The sequence below is a fragment of the Melospiza georgiana genome, chromosome 1, assembly GCF_028018845.1.
Source record: "Melospiza georgiana isolate bMelGeo1 chromosome 1, bMelGeo1.pri, whole genome shotgun sequence".
Classification (NCBI taxonomy): domain Eukaryota; kingdom Metazoa; phylum Chordata; class Aves; order Passeriformes; family Passerellidae; genus Melospiza; species Melospiza georgiana.
The window spans coordinates 29,796,485-29,820,113 of record NC_080430.1 but is presented as its reverse complement, the minus strand read 5'-3'; positions in this window follow the sequence as shown (position 1 = coordinate 29,820,113).

Genomic DNA, 23,629 nt, shown 5'->3' with positions numbered 1-23,629 from the left:
GTGCAGACCTCACTGTCTGACTGCAAGACACCAGTCTGTAATTCGCCTAATAAGCCTAAACAAAGGAAATCCCTAGATTTAAGGACAAGAATGTGTCCTGCATTCTTTGTATTCTGCAGACTAGAGAGCAAAATTGCTCTCCTCTTTAAAGTCAGAATCATTACCCATACCAGTATGGTCAGATTCTTTTAAAATGTAGCAAACAACATTATACATAATTATTTTACAGCAGCAAGATTTTATTTGCTATTTTAGATGTTTTCCTTGTTATTTACTTTAAGAGAAGAGGAATATAAATGTTCTAGAAGAATACATGCTGAGGATAGCTTTCAGCTGCTGCACTCTTAACTTAAGCCAAGTGCCTTGGAAGTGCAGGTATGTTTACATCTGTGTTTTATTTCTGGCCCACCTCTAATAAAGATGCAACAACGATAAAGCAAAACACAACACAACATGATAATATATGGCACATAATAAAGAACTGCCATAAGTACACAGGGGGCTCAATTTTGCTTTCACTCTATCTCTGCAAAACTCCACTGTTCATGACTAAACCTTTACAATTGTCAGAGTTCCTTGTGGTTCAAAAAGAGACATTTTCCAGAATAATGAGGTCACTGGTTCCCATTTGCCATTCCACAATATTCTGTTTATTCCTAGAATCCCTGTTCTTTCAGCAATAGCTGATGCTCTCTGTAGCTGTTACTCCTGTGGGAACTGAGACTTTAAACATTCATTAAAAAGTGAATTGCTATTGTTGACACAATACAGATGGCCAAGCATGAACTACTGACATCTATGAGCACACTTTCAGTGCAGTGCATGGCAATGTGGCCATGTGAGTGCTCTGGTTGCTTTTACCAAACCAATGCATGTCCTTTGTTACCAGACTGGCCCCGGTGTGTGCTTATACTCCTTTTCCTAAATATGGCACAAGCTGTTAAAGTAATTTCTTTAAAAAATGAACTGAACTTATTTCTGCTTTTGAAAGTGAGAAAAGATATGCTCTTTCACAGCAAAACTATTAGTGCACAATATTCATACAAGGCTCAGCTCACAAGATAATTACCCTGAGTCAAAGCTCTGCTTCAGGCTGCTGCAAACAATACTCGATGGCTCCCAGAGGCTCTGTCTGAGCGGTGGGGCGAGCTCCGTAACCCAGTCCTTGATCATCCGGGGGGACCCGCCTGGGCCGGAAACTGCAGTGTGGGGGCGAGGGCTTGAATGGAGTGAGCAAGAAGCCAGGGTGCAGCTGGGGCACACACAGACACACAGACACACAGACACATGGCTGCAGGGGCTGGGAGGCACACCCGGCTTCCGCAGGTTAGACTCAGCCGTTGCTTTAAATCAGCCATGTATTTAAATGGTTTATTAAGCTGCAGCCAGCAGACTTAGTCTCTGAAGACTGCAGTTAGATGCTACACCTGGGTGTAGCATGCAGCATTACACTTGCATAATGACATGTACTGCACTCCAGGTTAACATGTGGAAAAAGCTGAGGGAGGGCTCAAGCATTTAACATTTTCAGCTTTGGGAATTATGTGCAGCAAGCTAAGACTGAGACAATAAAATGAAACTGGTTGGAGTTTTTGCATCTTTTTCAACACTCCTAGAGATAGAAATTTTGGCCAGAGAGATAGAAATTGAAAAGCTACATTGAGCTTTGGGTTATTTGGGGCTTCAGTTTTTTCTATGTTTATATTTTCTCCTATCTTCTCTATATATATAAAGACATTTTTTCAGTGTTTTGCTACTGATATATTCAAACTCTTTTTTTCCCCCTCCCTTTTACCCCTTTTTTTACAGATTTTTGGTCCTCTTTTCTCTGTCATAGTCCTTTTTTTTTTTTTTTTTTCCCAGCTTTTGGTTCTTTTTGAGGTGTGGAAAATTGCAGCTTGCCATTGTTTTTCTCCAAATGGTATTTCCCATCTATTGTGTGTGCGTGCATGTGTGTGTTTGTGTGTGCATAAGAGAGAGGACAGGAGATACTGTAAGGCTGCCAACAAAAATCAAAATTGGAGGAGACAGGAGAGCAGAGGGAGTAAAAGACTGTCTTATTGAACTTGGAGAGGAATGAGGCCCACCTGGGGCTGAACCAGCCATTGGGAAGATTAAGGAAATAAAATAATTATGGAAAGTTAGTGCTGGAATTGTGAATGGGCCTGAGAGACCTGGCTGAGGCTCAGGAAATGGGAGTGGTGGCTGCCTGAGCTGAATCAAATGCTCAGTCACTCAAAAATGGAACAAATAAGGATAGAGTAGACACGCTGAGGAATTGTAACTTTTGTACTTTGACTTGATTTTTTTAGCCCTATGGACTGAAAGAGGACAACTCTTTTCTGAAGAATGGAATCTGAAAAATATAATCCCTGGTCTATATGGTGAACATTTAGAGTGCTATGACCAAATACCCAGAAATAAGAACACAGTCTGTAAGAAATTGCTCTTCCAATCCTTGACCTTTCAAATCAGAGCAAAGCTCTCGGCATCAGTGCAGTGAAACACAAATGGGGTCAGCACGGTTAAAACAGGCATAGCTGTGAGCTTAAGGTTCCTGCTTCTCCCTGTTTTTTCATAAAGAAGACTTAAGGTAATCTCTTTCTAACTGAGTGGGTACTGTCTGCTTCTGAAATGCATTATCCCAAAGCTAATGCTAAAATGTAAAGAACAGGACAGTAGCTTGAAAATTCATTGTTTGCCTAATCATCCAAATGACTCTGGTGTACACCACAATGAGAATTTAATGTTTCATCTTTTACTCTGTGGTTTTTGAGTTCCTATTCTTTTGAACTTTAAAAAGTTCATAGAAAAAAATGCACTTTAGTAAATAGAAGTATCTTCCAGCCTGCACATTTCCTTAAAAAAATAAACCCAAATTCTTTAAAAATTATCTAGTTTAGCTTCCGAATACACTTTTCATAATATCAGATAGATTTATTTGGTGGGATGTGTATTATTAAGTCTTATATGAAGTGTGGCTAGAAATTTAGAACCAGTTCCTCAGCTAGCATAAATAGCCACAGTCATCCATAAGCAGAACATCAAGTTCTGCTTATGAGCAATAGAAGTAGACTGTTTGAAAGGTGCAAAAACTTGGTGGACAAGATGAAAATGAGATCATCAGCACATGGTTCATTGTCTCTTGTCTAGATTGATATATCCACTTAAATATATAAACACGCTATTTACGCCTTGTTTTTTCATATTTCTTTGTAAATATTCCTTAGTAGTTTATTTATTGTTAACATAATGACTGGACTTACAGTTCAAAGTTGCATGTGGAACTCTAGTATTATGGCATATAAAAGATTTCTAAATACAGGGATATTTTAAGGCTGGTCTTGTATAATAATATGGTAGGTAGTATGAAACTTTCTTATGAAAGGGAAGCAAGTTTAATGCAGTGATAAATGGAATAGAGAATTCTTGTACTTTAAATTTCAGTAAATACCATCAACACTTCATGAGTGAAGGATTTGAGAAACGATGGAGGAGAAATAGGATAGCAGTGATCGGAGTAGTATTTTTTTTAATTGCAAAGAAAGAGCAAGAAGTCATAAAAAGAAAAACATCTCTATTAATTTCTGTGTGCTACTTCTTTTCTAATCACAACTTGCACCGCTGATACAGTGAACAAAACTGATGTGAGAACAAGAACATGCCATTATGAGATGTCACAACTCACACTACCAATTTTTGTAGGTCATACAGTCCTTACCAGACCACTGCAGAAAGCATACAATTTTGAAATGCTTGGAGGGGCCCACCAGATATTAACTTAAGAATTATTAGTTGTGGGTAGAAATAGGCTGAAGGCATTTCCTGCTGTGAACAACACTTGGAAGTTCTCCTTTTGCAGTAATGTAGAAAACAATGGCAGAATTTATGCAGCATTCATAGACAGCAGATATCCCCAGACACTTCAGAAATGCTATCAAATTAAAATTGCTCTTCAGTAAGGCTTCATATTTTGTTTTTGTTGGCTGTATAACAATAATTCAAGTGTGAATGTAAAATGAATCTTATTTACTTGATTGTTGAAGTGTAGATATTATGAGATACTGAGGTGAATTTTTAAATATTTATTTTCTGTTCTGGTGGAGGTGATAAAGACTTTCTAAATTATATCTGATGAAAATGCAATCAGGAACTGGGGACATGGCCTACCCTGAAATCACAATCAAGCCTCCATGTCTCTTTGACCTGACTCATTGTTTGCTGTTAAACCTGTGTGTTCTCTTTTTCTGATGGATTCAATTCTGTAAATCTTGTCAAACACTACTATACCCAGGGGGTGCAATATAAAAATCCCAGGTTATATATTCGGGAAGAGCTATCTTTCCAGCCTGTATGTTTGTTGATGACTCCATACCACTCAAAGTGAGTGCATACTTTTACTTACTGTGGTATCTTTGACTTTGATGAATATTGGCACACAGGCCCTGAAAGGACTTTGAAACTGTGCTGTCTTAACCACCTTTGCACTGGGAGAGACCTAGAGATGGACAAATATCAAGGTTCTCCCCACATCTATGCAGGCCCAGACTATAGCATGTGGGCATCACCTGGGTGCTTAATAGCAACAGGAGGTGAGCAAAGGTTTTAGTGGAGAACCATAACAACCAGCTGCTACAAATGAGCTGACATAAAGGTTAGTGTGTTGACTGTTCAAGGCAGAGCAGATTAATTGCTTATAGATCAATGCAGGAAGATGATGTGAATCCTGCTTCCTTTTCTGGTTTGCCCTAGGGAAAAGGCTACTCTGAGGTCCCTCTGACTTAGGGCCATGCTAGTGAGACAGGCTTACCACTCTGAGTTATTATTCACATTGTCCTTTAAGTCCCCAGATGTGGTTGCTTAAAGCTTTTGAATGTTTGAATCTGAATGTATTTAAGACTGAATATTGCAGTCCATTTTTGTGGAAAGGTGCTGAGAAATACTGTTGTCTGTTTGAAAGATTACACTATCCTTGCATTTAAAATAAGTGGTGTAGGTTTCTAAATTATTTTTATTATCAGTATAAGACATGGGGTGGATCGGGCTCAAGAGCAAATGGGTACTATATGGCTGGCTGGCTGCAGAAAAAAGGGGTTGAAAAATTAGCAAAGATTGATTTAATTATGTAGCAATTTCTTGAAGAGCTAGCAATGCCTTCTTTTTCCATTTGTTTGAAGACTGAGCAAAGTAGGAATTTTCCTCTTTTTGTATGTACAAACAGATAAGAAATTCTACATAACAGCTTTTACTTATGTCTAGGTAGCAGTAAAGCTCCCCCTGGCTTATGTTAATGAGAATTGTGTCCTGGATTTGGTAGAATCCTCATCTAACCCCAGAAGAGTACAAAGCTTCTCTAAAGACAGATTCATTTTTGTCACTAAGCACAAGAAATGTGTGACTACATTATTAATCTTAAAATATTCTATGTGTACCAGGAATAAAATACTTAGCACTTAATTGAAGTTGGGTTTATTACTGGTTTTTGCTACCATCTAATTCATTTGCAATCAAACCCCCTTTTATTGGTTAGTATCAATTTGCATAACACTAAGCAGAGGAAGAAAATAATTGGATATAGTACTACTTCTAAAGAGTCATTAGAATTTACTTAACTTTCGGGATTAGCATGGATTTAGATTTGGTTGCTCCTAAAGTTGGAAATAAAAGAACCTTTTGTTATATTTATTTTTATAGAACCTTTCATGTTCAAAGTACGAGAAGGAAAAATATTCTATAAAATATTCTCTGAACATAAGAGTGGGATAAAAAATTTTCATGATTAAGAAATACAAATTGACACTTTATGTAGAACCTGTATCGATTTTGACCAAAGGGGGCAAAGCTTCTTAGATAGATAAAAATGCACTGTTATATTTGCAGGGGAGAAGGGGAAGAGGAATGGAAGATGGACTGAAAATAGGCAAATTTGCCTTCTGTCCTTGTATGTAGGTAGGACATAATGACTCGTGAAGTTATGGAGTTAGAGAATATTTTGCTGGAAGCCATTCTAAGTAGTGGCTGGAATAGGCTCTGTGGGATCTTGACTGTCCCAAATCTCAAAATGTGATCAAGCCTACTCAGTAAAATGTTTGGATGTATTAGAGTTTGCCCACGTACAAACCCTGCTAGGAAAGCCAATTATTTCTACTGGCTTGGGGAGTTTTTCTATCAGGACTTTACAGAGCCTCAAGTAGGACCTATTGTACCATATGAAAGTGTAGGAGGGAATGAATTTTGATGTGCTGGATATTTTATTTAAAGAGTTAATGAACTGACATATGTTTATACTTACTACTGATAATCTTCCTCTGAAAAATCCATCTAACTCCTCAACTGTACAAAATTGGCATCCTACATGACCTAAATTGGATTTGAAAATGATATTTGGATAAAAATCAAAAAAATACATCCTACTGGTTATATATGATTGCTTTATTATGTTTGATAAGAATGAAAAGCCAAAGGATTTGACAGTCCCAGAGCCTGGCATGTAAAATGAAATTCTTGAATGTAAATTAGACAGATTAAACTATCCTTTAAAAGACTCATGATGGAGAGAAGGATATATTTAAAATCCAATAAACTTCAGACCTCCTTAAAATGGCTTAAAATGAGGTCCCAAATGCTTGCTAAGAAGCAACTCCACTGGTTTTGATTTAATAAAAAAGTCATGGATTCTGGTTTGAAAAAAAATGCCGTCACTGTATTCACCTTGCAGAAATAAATATGAAACCATATGGAGAAGCATATTTCCACAAATGTATTCCAATTTAAGATAAATTAACTGTATGTGCTATTTTGTAATCAAACAACAGCAAATTTCTTTTATTTCTCTACAATTCTTAGAGACAATAATTTCAGCTTCCATATGACTTCTCATAAGAAATGCGCAAAAAATAACGTGCTTTTGATAGAAGTTCTGAATGGATATCTTAATAACTTTTTTTGTAAGATATAGGTGTCATAAGTAAGGATGAGGTATTTTTGTGTTACTAAGTTGCATATGTGATTGGCTGTGCTGGTAAAGGAGCACAAAAGAGTCTTTGTTATGCTCTCAGTAGAGCTATTTATACATTGTGACTTACTGTGTCCAAAGACTGCTTCCTGCTTCCGTCAAAAAGTAGTCCCTCCAAATAAAATAAAAGCCATAAACCCTAACATTACTCAAGCCTTGTCTATTGAAACAACAACAAAAAAATCACACATGATTTTGCATTGCCTATATGGAGTTCTCTTGAGTTTACTTAAATAGAGTTCCAGATGAAGCATACTGTGAAAGCAATGCCTCCCATACCTAAGGAAGCAGAGAGACATTTTATTTGGTTTAGAAATAATGATGGTCCAAGAAATCAGGTGCATCTACAGGGCACAGTTGAAGCTGGGGAGGAGTGCAGCAGTTCTGGTCTTTGTATAGACCATAAGCTCCATAGCCAGCCATGGGTTTTGTATTCTGCTCGAAGACCCTGGCAGGAGAATTGATACATTACTTTGGTCTTTGCAATCAAACAGTATAAAATAACTATGTCTGGGCATCTTCCCTCCTTGTTCCCCAAGCCCATGTCCACCACAGCTTTTTCCCCCATATCTGTATATGCTAAGTGATGAGTTTCACTTTGATTTCATAGTATTTTTAAAGCTGATGTGCCAGTTTTCTTACAGCTTCTATGTAGATCTAGGGAAGGACCCCTAAAGCAAATCATCAAAAAAAAAAAAAAAAAAAAAAAAAAAAAACAAAAACCAGAAAAGAAAGAAACAGTTGGATAAGATTTCTCTTCTGAGAACACATTCTGAGAACACACATGAGTTTTTGTAGCCTTATAGTGTTGGGCAATAACCTTAGTCCAGAAAGGTATAAGAAAAATCACATACCTTCATACAGACTAGTGCTCAGTATAGACATAAACATGAGTTCTTAAAACCATGAATATTAGAAAGCTTCTTTGAAAATTTTCAGTTAGGTATAAAAATTTTAATAAGATCCCAACCAGCTATTAGCATGAATTTTTTATTGGGAAGGAAGAAATTCCACTGTCCTACAGTTCCCAATCCTCTCCTCAATTTGGAACCTTTAATATGAATAATATGTATCTCTGTAGGTTAAAAATTGTAGAATTTGCTGCTTCAGCTATATTTCTAAATCTTTTTTCCCCCCCAATACACTCAATATGGCCTTTGATTTTTCTGTCTGTGGTCATTCTATAGTGTGCCAGGGAGAACTCATTCACCATTTCTCTGCCAGGAATAATCTAAGCAGGCGGCAGGTGTGAATGGGAATGAAGTGAAAATTGGAACTATTTAACTGCATCTAAACCAACGCTTATGTACATAATACATGTCTCTGTCCCCAGAGAACACTCAAATCTCTCATTTTAAATGTGTTAATAGCATTTATAGACTAATTTTGGTTTAATTAGTGCTATTTTTCTGTAAAACTAAAACAAAACAGAGTTAAGCAGAATCTCTGAAGACTCTTGATTCCTTTACACACACTTCTCAACCAAGAAAAATAGACTTCATTTAGACTTCATTTACCTAAACCTTCTACTCTTTGCATTGAAATACCACAACGATATTAAATGAAGAAAAGGAAAAAATGCTGTTGCATATATTTGCATTATGTGTGTTTTAATGTAAGCTTCCAATACTGTTCCCATGCTTAAATAGCAAAGCATAATTAAACTTTAGTTTTCACTGTAGTATGGTATTCACAGATATTTTCACCAGTTTCAGGAGCAGCATAACATACACACAGAGACATATTTCAAGTGAGCAGTAGGGTTTTCACTGATTCTTGTGTGTCTTAACTGATTAAACTGTAATTTTTCTGTTCACACTGTTAGGAATAATTCAAGGAGTGCTCTGTATAGATCCATTATTTTTACCCTCATACTTCATAATTATTATGTAGCAAGTTAAGTTTTATTCACAGTTTTACACATAAATCCTGAAGCTCTTGGTTATTTTTTCCTTGTGTCAGAATGAGCTCCCAATAACGTGAATGGAAGTTCAACTTGAGTAAAGATAGAGTAATAAAAACTGGATCCGGATCTCAGGATTTGGCACATGGACACTGGATCTATTAAGTCATCTTGTCCATATTCCTGCCAATGCAGAATTGTTCCCTTCAACATAATCTCCAGTGCCTTATTCAGTCCAATTTTAAATGACTTGGGTGAAGTGGTTTCCATTACTTCACTTGGTTGAAGTATTACTTATTCCACAGACTAATATAATGCTTTTCAAGCTGCTTCATTCTCATGGATCACTTCCCAATCCCAACATTTCCCCCAGACGAATGTGTATGAGTAAGGGTAAGGAAAATGTGTGTAGAGTATAAAGGCCAAAAGGAAAAAGTGGCATGAAGTCCTTCCCCTCACTCAATTTTTTTATGTCTTTCTCCTTACTTCATATTTCTGAAGTCTGCCTCTTCGCTTTTGCCAGTGAGACTTGGACCAAACTCCCTGAGAAACAGATCCACCATAAATTGTTCCCCATTTTTCTTCATGTGAATATTTCCAAAACTGCCCTACTTACCCCTTATCTCTTATATCCTATTACTTTTACTTCCCTCTCCATTTTATTTATTTTTAGTAAGGCGCTGACTTTTACCGGTTATTGCTGATTCTTCATTATTCATTATCTGTCACTTAACTCAAGTTATTATTCTATTAGAGAGAATTTTTCATAGGGGATCCATGGAGTATATTTTTTGCAGGTGCATATGGGTGTGTGTAATAAATATGACAATTTACAAATTATCAGGAACACTAAAAGCAATTGTAATAGTAGACAAGATTGATGAAAAAAACGCTGAGAAAGGGAACAAAGGTTTGTGGGCCCTGTTTTGTAGTATATCACATGTAAACAGATAGTTAACACTTTGATTCACAGAGCAAGCAAAATGAGGTTGAAATACTTGGTACTGTAACTGAAGTTCTTACTAAGATCTTTGTTTCAGTTTTCAGCTATATATACAGTAGATGCTGCAAGAACAAAGACTGAAATTGGTACTTTATTGAGATGCAGAAATTCAACAGCAGGAAATAATCTTCTTTGAAAGAAACACCTATTTCCGTCCTCTTGGTTTTTTTTATATATCCTTTAGTAGCTGATCACTTAAAACAGGTGCTGTAATTCATGATTGGACATTAAACATTTACGATGGATGGTGTCTGTGTTTAGAGACAACTTTATGTACCACTGCTTGTAAGGCACTTCCTTTCAGGAATCAAGTGGAAATAAGATCATGTAACAGTACAGCAGATTATACATTCAAATATTACAGATGCTTGAATTATTCATTGGTGTTCACTTAGTTTATTTTAATATATGTAATTATTCAGAAATGAAACTTGATTCCTACAAATATGTTCTTTTGATAGAAGTGTTCAATAAAGCAATAAAAAAGGATGCCATATGAGTACAAACATGCCCAGGTTTCTGGGCTGTGACAGCTGTAGTGGGAACATCTGGAAGAAGTTGCCAGTCGTTCAAAAGGGCAAGCATGGTAGGGCAAGTCTGGCCATGCTAGTGAGAAAGTCAGAGCAGGGTGCTGAGGCTGTGGTAAGAAATGGTGTCTGAGCTCTGAAAAGCCTTATTGCAGCTTTGTTTGACTGATTTATGTTCTCAGACAGAAATGAACTGCTACCAATTGCCATCCATGTGAGTCAGCTTCATGCAGAATGATTCCTGTCAGAGGTTCACTGGTTTACACACCATTCTCTTTACTGAGATATTCATATTTGCCTCCAAATCATCACCATCTATAATTTCAGCTGTGTTCAGATGAGGATTCATGCTCAGCACAGACCACACTGCACTGAGTGCAATCAAACATCTAGTAACATGGGTAGAAGTGTTTTAAAGATCCATCCATAAGCTCTGGCAGGATAGTGGAGACTATTATCTCATGGTGTGGTTGAATACATGAAGCTGTGCACCCCTTCTCTTTTCTCTGCTCAGATGAAGGTTTTGTCTGCTCTGATACTTGTGTAGTTGTAAGAGGTTTTGAGGTGCTTGTCATGTAGAGAAAAAACAAGCCCTTTCCAAGGAAAAGATACACATGAACTTTGAAAGGCGTCCTGCAGCATGTGGATTTTCTTCCATTGCCTCGTCAAGTGTTTGTGTACCTGGAATACACCCTGCAGAGGCACAACTGTGATGAGATGCTTTGATAGCTAGACACATTTTGTCTGCAGGGCAGAGGCTTTGCTCTTTCTCACACCACTCTTATTAAGCTGCAGCACCTTCTCTGGGTGCCACAGAGGTAACTTCACTTGCCTACTGGGAATAGTTGGGTGCATTTGACTTTCCTTCTCCAGAATAAGTAGGTGAGTACCCCTCTCACCTGTCCTAATTCTGCATAGATATAAGCTGTATAAATATAAAATAGCTAGGAAGTAGAACAATGAAAACATGCATTCTTAATCCTTGTCTCACATATATGAATATTCATGATGAAGCATTAGCCCTAGATGTACTTATGCCAAGCCAGAAAAACCTTAATGCCAAATATGTATGGTTTATTTAGTACATTTTTATTTAATAGATTTTTTTTTCTTGTAAATTGGATATTTAAGAGACTCCTTTCCATTTAATCTCAATCCTGTCAGATTGGTAAATTATTTTTTCTGCTCCTTAGCACAGAAGACAGAATATCCATAAAAGCAACATTTTTCCAACTTATAGTATAAATGGTCTGCTATTCTAAGGACAAAAAGCAATAAAACAAAAATGGATTACACCCAAGAAAATATTTGAGAGGCAAATAGAACCTGGAAAAGAAAGAACACAGGAAAACAAGACACAATACAGAAGGTATGTCATATAGGAAACATTACATCCTCCTTCTGGAGACAGCTATCGTCAAACCTGCTTTTATCAAAACAAAAGCTTCTTTGACCATAATTGGTCATAAAGGCATTGAATCCTTTTTGAGCTAGTCCTGTGTTACCATGACATCTGCACTTCTTTGTAATTTTTTCATCAAAACAAGTCCTACCAGTGGTAAGTTTGTTCAGAATAATTTTGTATTGCCTCCAAGCTGTTATTCACCAGGAGTATGTGCATTGGAAGAAGGGTGGTGAACAAGACCAGACCTGTCCCCATAGTGGTGCACTGTCATCAGTATATGGATTAATTTAGAATGTTCTCAGAGAAAATTCCTACTGAAATCTTTTATAAAGTCCCAAGTAATTTAAATGTTGAGAATATGAGCCCTGAGAACAGACTCTTTAAGCACATTCTTAGTCACTACCAAACTACCCAGGGTATTGCCATGTGGTGAGCTCATTCAGATGTTAGTTTCCCACTTACCTGCTCCAGAGTAAGAGGGAATTGAGCCAAGGTTTCAGGCCTTATTACCTAGGCTGTAGTTAATTGCCATTATACTCAGCTTCAAGAACACAATCTGTAGGGCAGAGCCTTAGCTCCCCCAGATGATTTAGGCTGCTGACAGCTATTGACTGACCACTTATAGCACAAGCAGACAGCGACAGGTTCTCTTTGACAACTAAAAGAAAAAACCCCAGTATGTTTTTCATCTGATTAGGTGTATGGAGATTACTGCTTCATTCTGCAGTAAGTAAACATATTTTTTGAAGAATATACTTTAGAAGCCTTTAGAAAAAAACTGTCAACAAACAAAAAAGCTAACAAAACCTTCCCTAAATGTTTTCATGCTAGAATTTGAAGAGCAGCAAGATCACTATGGAGAGTTCTGGCTGGAAGCCCACTGTTGTGTCACATACTACAAAGGAACTGAAGAATATCTTTGTTTGTAGATGGAGGAGTGCCTTCACTAAGTCCTGGAGTACTTTGCAACAGTCTTTGTTATAATGAACAAACAAACTCTGGAGTACAGAAAAGGTGGTAGAAAGTGGTAGCAGATGAAAGAGTGTTTTTAGACTGTGCACAAGTGCCTTGGACCTGAAAGGCCTTACAGCTCTCCTTCTCATTAAAGGAAAAGTATTATTTACACTTTGGATTAAAGATACACAAATTATCCTCACCTCAATGCATTCTTCACAATCTGTAGATGTGGACTTTGAGAAAGCTTGAGTAGGCCATCCTACTCAAGATGATGAAGAATTTGAGTGACTGTCACGAGTTGTGCAGGCGATGTTATGCATTTATTTTACTTGCCTGAAAGAAAAAAGGTACTTTAGTGAAGCATTTGCTTTCACCAAAGCCCACCTATGTTGCTGATGGCCATTGTGCCTTTGGCTTGCAATGGGGGATGCTGTGTGGCTGGCAGGAGGTTTAGAGAACAAACAGGAACCTTTGTTTCCTTTCATTTAAGGAAAAGAAAACACGGCAGAAGGAGCAATGCTGAGCAGCTACCCGAAAGCTTCTTTGTCTCAGCTTCATTATGCTATGATCACTGAATTGGTTTTTGATAAAGTACATAATATATTGGAAGAAATCACCAAACTATATCTATAGTAAGCAGTTTTATTTAGAATTTACACTCTCTGATGAGGAGAGGTAGCAGTGTAAAGCCTACTAAGCAGATGTGCTTTTTTCAAACAGGACTTGAAGTCTCATATAGTACCTAATAACAGAATTAATAGCAAATATGATAAGGCAAATGCATGGTTGTCAAACTCCACTTACCACCTTTTTCATCACATGTGGAACAAAGAAATCATGACAGTACAGCATACTGGCAGCATGAGAATCTGTCTCATTTAACATTGTGCTACTGTTGTCAGTTGGGAGAGCACTTACTCAGTTTGGTGATCTCCCCTGAATACCCAGGATCATTTAAAGTTGGTGGAAATGTGAATGCTTTGCAGCATCTGCTTTTTACATTGTAGTGTTCTGCAACCTTAAAAACAGATGTCTGAAATAGTTTATTGTGCTTTTCCTCAAATATTATACAGCACCGGTATGTGCAGAGCACAAAGGATTATCTCAACAGTATTGTGTAGGTCTTTGTCTTTAGTTTATGATCTCTGTGATCTATTGTATGTAAACCTTTTTATGAGACTGGGAAGGGGTGGTAGCCTAAGTAAAATTAAACACTGTACTGTGACCAAAAAAAAGCCTCTCCCGCTCTGTAAATGGCCCCACTGAAAACCCAAAATAGAAAGCCTTTGGAAAATGAAATATTTTCTTCAAGCAAATTTGACCCACAGAAATATTTAATGCTAGACAAGATGTTGGGTTTTGTGCTGGCAATAGTAGGACTAATTTTCCCAAGGGATGGAGGAAGTGTTTTCTCCACTCTCTCACATTTTGAAATTCCAATGGGGAAAGCTTAGCTATTTTAATCATGTTGTCTTCTAGTTCCTGCATCACTTTCTTCTGTGAAACAAATAGATTCAAGTACCAGCACGGCTACAATCCAAAGAGCACGGGATTCTTCCAGGAGAAATAAGTGATATATATAATGCTTTGTTCAAGCATCTGTACTATTGCTGATTTTAATACATTCTTGTCTTTATGCCTAAAGAAGCATGCCAGCATGAAGTCCTTATGCTGAACAAAGGATCATTCCTCTACTTCTCTAGAGGAAAAGGCTAATCCAATCTGTCTAATTTACAGCTTTGTTTAATGGTCAGATCACTACTGGAAATTTTCATAGCATTGTAATAACATGGAACCAAATCAGTAGATTGGCCAAGATATGAATGCTTACCCTTACACTTTTTGAATGGCAGGATGTGATTGGAATTTGGTGCTAAGGAAAATATTATCAAAAATCCAAAATAGTGTACATGAAAATTCCAGTAAAGGAGACACAGGGCTTGTTTGAAAGGCATTGGAGAGCAGAAGTCCATGGACTCATTCCCTTCGTTTGCCCTTTCCCAGCATTTTATCTTTATTGGTAGCTGGGGAGTAATGCAGCTGTTTGGCCTTCTGCTCTCATCTGATGAACCTCATGTTCATACATCTTTAAATTAAGAGACAGGAATGTGCAGAATTTTCATAGCTTGTCACTTTGCTAAAAGATGTAATGTATAAATTCAACATTTTACAGATTAGGAAAGGGTTTCCCTTAAGCTTCCTGTACTTTGGGAGTGCTGTAAACATTGAACTATAAATAAAATGTAATGTTTCCTCTTACCATAAGGACTTTTTAAGAAGATGGCCTTGGTGCTGTGCCTTTTGAGGAGTTCAGTCTTGTGCCAGATTATGTGTTTCAGAAAGCAATGCTGAGCTGAAGTGGCTTGGTGGGCTGCAAGTACAAAGAGATTCTGTATGGCTCAGCCATGGTGAGATTGTGGTGTTCTACATCCACAGAACTTCAGAAGCCTAAGGATCTTCCACGTTGAAGTTATTGGTAGCTTAGCTCTTCTGAAATCCTACTCCATTATCATACACCACATTCAATGAAAGATAGGGAATTTCTTACATGGAACTGAGCCATGTGAAAGCTAGAGATTGTCTCTTCCTTAGTGCCATCTAACCCTCAAATAGCCTAAGTTCAGGTGCCCTCTCACTGTAGACTTTAATTTTTCCCTGGCCAATAATTTTGTTGCCTATACTGCTGCATCTGAGGAGGTGGTCACTCATCTTCCTCCCAAACTTCATCAGACAATATATTCCTCTTTGATCTTGACAGAGTTCAAGAAGCATTTGGACAATTTTCTCAGGCACAGGGTGTGACTCTTGGGGATGTGTGCACAAGTAAGAGTTTGACTCGATGATCCTTCTGTGTCCCTTCCAACTCAGCATATCCTGTGATTCTGTGATCTATTCCAAAAGGCTCAGTGTGGCAGACAAGCATGTAGGCACCTATATCTTAGAGAGTATCACCATGGGGCAGCATCCACATACTATATTCACCTCACTTGAAAGGATTTATTACTGCCCCACCACATTATGGAGTCACCCGGATGAAAATACTCACCTTTGGCTTGTCTTTGTTGTTTTTCTTTTGAGCACAGTGAAAGCAGTGATGAGCAATGTTGTAAGCCTCACTAGCATAAGGCTGTCCTTTGTCACAGTTGTCCTCATTATACATTCTTTTTCTACCTGAAAATTATTGTGGAGACCAACCCAAAAATCCCAGATGTGCATTTTGCTTGTGCATATTGAATCTACCCTACACTCACAAATCATGTGTGCAGGACAAATACAGTAAGTTAAAAGTTTCTTGGAGGCATCTGTCCTGCTCTTCATGGGTCATACACATTTCTTGCATGGAAAAGACAAGACAGCGGACTTAGGAACATATGATAAATGTGTGAGCATATACAAAAATGTTTGTCTAGATAAAGCAAAGTTATGTTCCAGGATCGTGATCTCACGTGCCCAGAAATGTGAGTGCCTTCAAAGCTCCAGAGAGAGATAAAGGGCTCCTGTCAGCTTGTTGCTTCCTGGCCAGGAGTGGGTGAGCTCTACGCACTGGGTCTTATTTGTCCTTTTCTAAAGACTCCAGCTCTACACTGTTCTAGCCCTAGATGGCCACCTGCATTTTCAGGTATTTTTGATAAATAAACACTGAAAAGCAACAATACATTGACAAACCCCAGACTATGTAAAAGAGCTAAGGCAGAGTGATTTGACTTGCAGTTGTTCCAATAATGAGAGCTGCAGTTCATCCTAGAGGACCACACCAACATCATTTAAGTGCTTTAATGGGGAATTAGGTTTTAAATTTTAGTCATCAGGAGTTTAATGTTGTGGTCATGGTTTGTGTGCATATTGCAGAACTCGTGGCTAAAAAATTGAATAGAAACTTTTTTTATCCCCTGGTTGTCTTGGAAATCATGTTTCATTAGAGCAGTGCAAAATGTTCACAATGAAACACCAGACCACACAAAAGTCACCTGGTGTGGAGTTTCGTTACAAACTAGTAACGCAAACCATATTTATCAAAAGATTTGCTTAGCATTGTGCAACTCCTGAGTGACCTGAACTCAATTTTGAGCATATATGGTGTGTGGCTTTGGATCAGAATCATGCAGAATTCATAGCTTTGCAAGGTTTTGATGTGAGGTGTGAATAAACACCAGGTGAAGCACAGCAATTCCAATTGAGTTTCAATTTGATCAGGATTCAATCCTCACCCGGTGTTAATCGGTGTAGCTCCATTGAAGTCAGTGATTTGCCCCATTGTTGAGCTGCACCAATTTACTGTGGCTGAGGACCTGATTGAAATTTTTAGTTTGTTCGAACCAGAAAGTCAAAGTCTAACTCAGTGGGTGTGAAAGTATTTGGATCAAAATGAAAGAAAATGTTTGGACAAATACTCATGAACTAAAACTAGTTCTATATTTTGCAGCTGTAAGGTCATAGCCCTGAAATATAGATTTCTAATGATGTAACCATAAGTTTAAATTCTTCCTTACTTTTTTTTGTTAACCAGAAAAATTACTTTTTCTATATCTATTTTGTTTTAAAAGAAAAACCAGTATTTTTACCCAAGTCCTATAATAATCTCAAATCAAAAATTTATAGAGATAGCTAAGAAAACTCACTACCTTCATTGCAAAAAAATGCCTGAGGAATCTGTAGATTATATTTGTACTTTTATGTTTAATATATAATATATAGCTGTAAAGGCAGCAAAGACATTCAAGTGCTACAGGACTACAAAGATGATCCTAAAGATAAACTTTTCCAGGCCAGTCCTGGAGAAAACTGAAAAGTGGCATCTTTAACTTGCCTTTCAATTCTACTTCCTTTTTTTTATTGTTTCCTTTCCAACAATTGACTTGCCCTTCTCCCTGAATATACCACATAAAGGGAAAACAAAGCTCTAGTAATTCAACAGGGTGTATCTCTGAAATATCTCTAGTGTGTTCTGTAGAAACAGAAGTGTGATGCCATGCATTTAATATTAATGGTCAGTGTGGCTTCACTGTCTACATCCATACTCCTAAGTCAGGGCGATGTTCCTGGGTGGTGGGAATTGATCAGCTGTGCTGTTAAATTGCTACATCTGCCCCAGCATGGTTTGGGTTTTCTTGCACTGCCAGACAAATTCTGGGCACAGTGACCATTTCCAAATGGGACGTGTATCTCTGTGCTTGCAGGGTGAGAGAATTAAACATTATGGTCACAGTCCAGGACATGGCAATTATTTACAGCTATCAGGATTGTTCTGCCATGCTTGAATTTCTAGACTTGTTATATTTATCTAACACTTTCTGTTCACTACGTGACATAAGCAGCATTAGTTCAGATGTCACATATGTTTGTTAGTAAGACAAATTTTAGGAATCTCCCAAAAAACCCCTAACAACCAAACAAGCACTTCTCAAAAGACTAGCCCTCCTTGCTGGTCACACAGACTAATTCAGGATACTAAAGACAGGTGTTTTTACAGTAAACCATAAAAGAAAAAAGAAGGTGGATTTCTAGTATGAAAAGAATCCTCTTGGCAAATGTATTAAAACCAAGAAAGGATGGTGAGTAAATGTATTTTTCTCAGTGGAACAAGTGAAAACTCTGTTAGAACTGACTGGTAAAACATGCTATCACTGCTTTGTCATTTTGTCAATGTTTTTATTATTTTTCCCTTTCTTTAGGTTTAAAAGTGTTTAAGGTGTTATGAGCTGAATCTTGAACAATTACTTATGTCATTGTTTTTGCTTGATAATAAGAAATAAGGGGAAGAACAAATATAAATATAAAAGCTTTTATGAGAAATGTGAAAATAGATACCAAAAACTTCCCAAAAATTTTGAAATCTGAGCCATGTCTTGGGTTTACAAATGGCTTGTGGGGAACATTTAAAATAAACAACTGACAGCATTTACCAAAACTCGACTGTTTTATGGCAAAAGGGATGGGGTGTGGGAGCACTTCACTAGAATGACTTTCCATGAGTGTATTCCATTTGATCACTTTTCATTGGAAAAATGATAGTCAATTTGTTCCAGAGAATGCTTCCATTTTAGAAAATTTAGAAGTTGCTGTCACAGTCGCAGTCTGTACAGTGAGAAATATCCTTTAAACTGAGTGCAGAGTTGAGATTATAATGAGGTAGGAGAGTAGCTTGGTGTGGGATCATTTCCAGGTGTAGAACTGCTTCTATTTTGCCCCTATCAGAGAACACATTAGGAAAAATTAACAAGCTCCCTTTCCTCCCTTTTTAGTAATCCTGTTCATCCCTGGCAATGCTGATGCTACATGTCATGATTGTTAAAGTCTAGGTGGTTAGATAAAGAGGTCTGAATGTTCTAAGTTTGCAAAAGAAATCTGTTGTATGGGTGGGAAATCTCAAACTCATATTGTTTTTTCCCAGAGTCAGGGAATGAGGGAGAGCTGTGGCCTCTGGAGAGGAGTGGAACTAAGGAGTAAGACTAAAAGAGTGAGAAGAGTGTTGAGAGGAATTGCCCAAGACATTCCCTTAGAACAGAAACCACTGGAGAAGAGGGATGGTCCACTGGGTGACGAAAGGTCCGGACTGAGAGCTGGGAAATCTACAGCAGCCTGAGGTAGTTCTTGAAAGGTTGGCTGCTTGCCTGTCTGCCTGAGGTATAAGCCCCAGACCTGTCAAACCCTGCATACAGCTCTGTGCTGTTCTGTGAGTTGGGACCTGGAGTTTTGACTCAATGCCAAGGGCCTGTATGCTCTGCGCCTACTGAAATATTTGGGCTATTGTCAGGCATTGTAAACTTTTTCTTGGGGTGTATTCATACAGAGGTTTTCTTGCATTTCATACAAAAATATAATTTTAAGAGGTGTTGTGAAAAAGATCACTGGCTGAAAATTTAATTTCCTGCCCAAATGGATAACGCCTGCAAGGTAAAATAAATGCATTTAAAGAAATCGGCTATCTAAATCAGTCTCTTTCAAAAAGAGTTTACCTCTGTCAATAAGGCAGAATCTTGTGAATCTACACACTTCATAATTTGCACATAAAGTTGGCAGTTTTTCCCCACTTTTTTGGCAATGATTTAGTAGCTGTAGCAAGGGCTCAAATTACTTGGATTATATTATATTACACAATATAGTGCAGCATATCTACAGAAGAACCTTATTAATTTGTATTAATATGAACCCACCCACAGTAGTTTTTGGGTTTAAACTGGTCTACTGTTCTTTTCTTTTCTTTTCTTTTCTTTTCTTTTCTTTTCTTTTCTTTTCTTTTCTTTTCTTTTCTTTTCTTTTCTTTTCTTTTCTTTTCTTTTCTTTTCTTTTCTTTTCTTTTTCTTGCAGAGCAAGGAGGAGATTTCCATCCAGCATCCTGAACAAGTAGCAACATTGTGTCATGGTGGAAGTGTGGAAGGTGGGGAAGGGACCAGATATGAGAAATCTTCCTTTTAGATCCAGATGACATAATTTTCCTCCATGCTATTGGATTAGGAGTCAGAAGACCAGTGTTTAGCTCCTGATTCAGCAATTGATTTTACTGTTCCACTAAGTCATACATTTGCTGTGTCTTTCATAGTTCTGCAACAATTTGTGAAATGGTGATAAGACTTTGATGCTTTGATAAGACTCCTTTGCTTTAAGATTTTGTGTACATTTTGTATGAGGTGGAATTATTTGCTTTTAAAATACATCCAAATATGTCTAAAATGCTTTTGCAGGAGTTTGTTTGGAATTACTGAAAACTAGAGTGGTTTAAAATACCTTTGCAGAGAGTTAAAGAAGAGTGAGATTTTGGTTCTTCTATCTGAAGGATTGGAATTTGAGACCAAAACCAAGGTAAGTTATTCAAATGTTGTTAAAAGCTATTGACTTAGCTAAAACTTGTTGGTTCAGTTATGAAAAAATTGTGTTCATCTGGACAATGATTAAGAATAGGAAAGAACAGAACCTGGCCATGTATTATACTTCCTAATTTTAATGAGGACATGATATTTATTCCATCCACAAAGGTGTTTCTGGCTAATGATATGATTAAAAATTTGGCTTGACATTATCTGAGCTTGTGCAGCAAACGTGACCTTGCATTTTATAGGATTTTAAATAGGATTATCATGAAGGAGGGAGCAGCTAATTAGAAGATGGCAGGTCTCCAGTTTCCAGTTGATGACCTGCTGTTGCTGCTGCCTGTTGCTGTCCCCAGAGTGAGCACAGCAATACGATCCTCGGCTTCAGGATGTACAGAATGTTCTGTGGTGTTCAAGTCAGGCGCGCTATGGAAACTTAGCAGGATCTTGCATCCTCAGTGCTTTTCATGCACTTGAGCTGGGGAAATCTGCCAGAAAGCCAAACCAAACATTTTTATGGGTTTCCTCGGGCCCTACATCCACATCTTGTTGAAAAATTAAAGCACACAATCATGGGTGGGTCGGTTGAAGCAAGCAGGCACTATTATTCCAGGTTTTCAAGGTTGTTTTTCAGTCAACTAAGGAAGAGCACGTCTGAATTATTTTCTGAAATTTTTGGTAGAAAACCCTAGTTCAGAAACACTTTTTGAATAACTCTAAGTGACTGCAACAAGAAATCATAGAAAGTTGAGATTTTGCTGGAAGCATAAATATCCCAGAAATTAAGCAGTATAGTTTTATTGATGGAGTTTCAGATGAAAAGGTCCAGTAGTGCTCTCATTTCCCACTCCCCATTTCACTCCCACTGTTTGAATTCATTAAATACTTAGAACAAAGTCTTGTCAGAATTTCTTTTTTCTTATGACTAGATAGAAATTCAAATCCTACAAATAAAATGTCAGCTGTGGCAGCTTGGACTTCAGTGCAGCTTTACCACCTAAATATTTGCACAAATTTTCAGATGAAGTTTTCAGTCCACACTTTGCTCTGTTAAGGCTATATGTTTATCATCACTGGGCCAGCTAGTTGCAGCTTGTGCACACATCCTCAAACAAGCTTTAAATCATACTTCTTGGCTGCCATGCAGACATGTCTTTAACCTCTGCATAGCAATGCCAATCAGTAAGCTATTTTTTCTGATGCAATTTCATTGCATTCTTTCTGAATCCTCATCTTTGATCTAGAAAGAACATCCTGGCTGGATAGGAAGTTAGTTAAGGCTATATATTTAGTTCATGTTATAAAAATTATTCTTAAACCTTTCAAGACGTGCATACCTAAGACCAATTAAAGGGATTTTATTTCCATGCTCTTTTAAGAGGTCAAACAGTAGATGCCAATTGTGCCAAAATGCTTTTCTAGTACAAACTATTCAGAAGCCAAAAAATACAGGACGTCTTCATCCAGAGATATTGCCAAGTGCAAGCATTCAAAATAAAGCTGTAGCATGATTGGGTTGCATGCACCTTTTAATCTGAGGACACATTTGCAGAATTTCCTGGCTAAAAGCCCTGAGCTACATAGTTCTGCATGGCACGAATGTCTGAAATTGCAGGGATTTGAAATCCTATTACTTTTTGGGGTAAGTGAGGAAGATGGCTGGATTTTATTTCTTTTGTAACAAAGCCCCTCTTGAACCTAAATACTACACAGTTCTGAAATGTTTATGATGAAATTTATTCTTTGCACTCTTGTCTATGACTGTGTTTTCCAAAGACTTACCTATTTTGACTTGTTTTGAGTCATGGATATCCCTAAAGGATCACAACTGCAATTCACTTGCATGCTATTAAATCAAGAAGGGTCTCATAATTGCATATAAATACATATAAAAACATAAAAAAATTGCACAGGACGCAGTGAGAGAGGGGAATAAAATGATTTGGTTTTATTTCTGCGTGGGTAGGAGGAGAGATGGTCCAACCTTGGTTTATAAGGCAGTCTCCCTAAAATATGCTTTATACTATGGGCTGAGCTCTGCCTATGTGAATATTTTAGAACTCTCAGTTTGCAACTACCTAGAGGCTCCTGGAAATATTAAAGTCTCATTTTGTTCCTTCAAAGTGGAAAAAGGAGCCTGGCCCAAATTAAGCAAGGAGTGCTGCTCCCAAGACATACCAAGCTTTATGGGACTTCAAGCATAGTATTTCAAACTCTTAATTCAGAAGTATAAGGGAAAGCAATCGCCACTATATTATGCCTCTTTTTCTAAACAATTCGGTATGGTTTCTTTTTGCATAAATGTGATGCAGCTGGTTCTAGTACCATATTTACAGTAAATATCCTTTTTGGTAAACTAAGGGCTTATTGAGGCAATGCAGTAATAACGTGTTAAAGGATTTAATCCCCTTTTTGAACAGTTACTAAGCAAATTTTTTTTTGAATGAATGATCTGAGCATGTTGGACAAAACTTAGATCAGAAGATCAGAAACAAGCCAATGTTTACGTTTTTGATTCACTGCATATGAAGGAATTGTGGGTTGTGAAGGAATCCTGACTTTGCTTGAATTTAGTGAAGTAAGATCTAAGGAGTCTTCCGTGATGAATTTCTTCAGGAGTTCAAATGAAAATATGGAATTTTCAGCCAGAACCTATTGCTTAAATTTAATGAATTAATTAGACACAGAAAAATGTTAAAATGTATGGAATGAAAAGGAGTTTCTTCCCTGTTTTAACAGTGTTAAGAAAATGGACTTGTGTTATGGTTTGTTTCATTGATGCAATCTGTTTTAAACGTCATTGTATCCTGGTTGACTTTTTTTGCATCTTTTTGTATTAAACAATATTCTTCAGTAGAGATGATGGCTGTTACGGTCTGTTTTCTTCAAAGAGATTTCTTGCATACGTCCCACCATGCAGAATCAAGTAAACATGGAAGAAAATGCCTCTAGAACACTTTTCTGTAAGTCTGCTTCTTATCTATAGCCAAATTAATTTATATGGCTTCCTA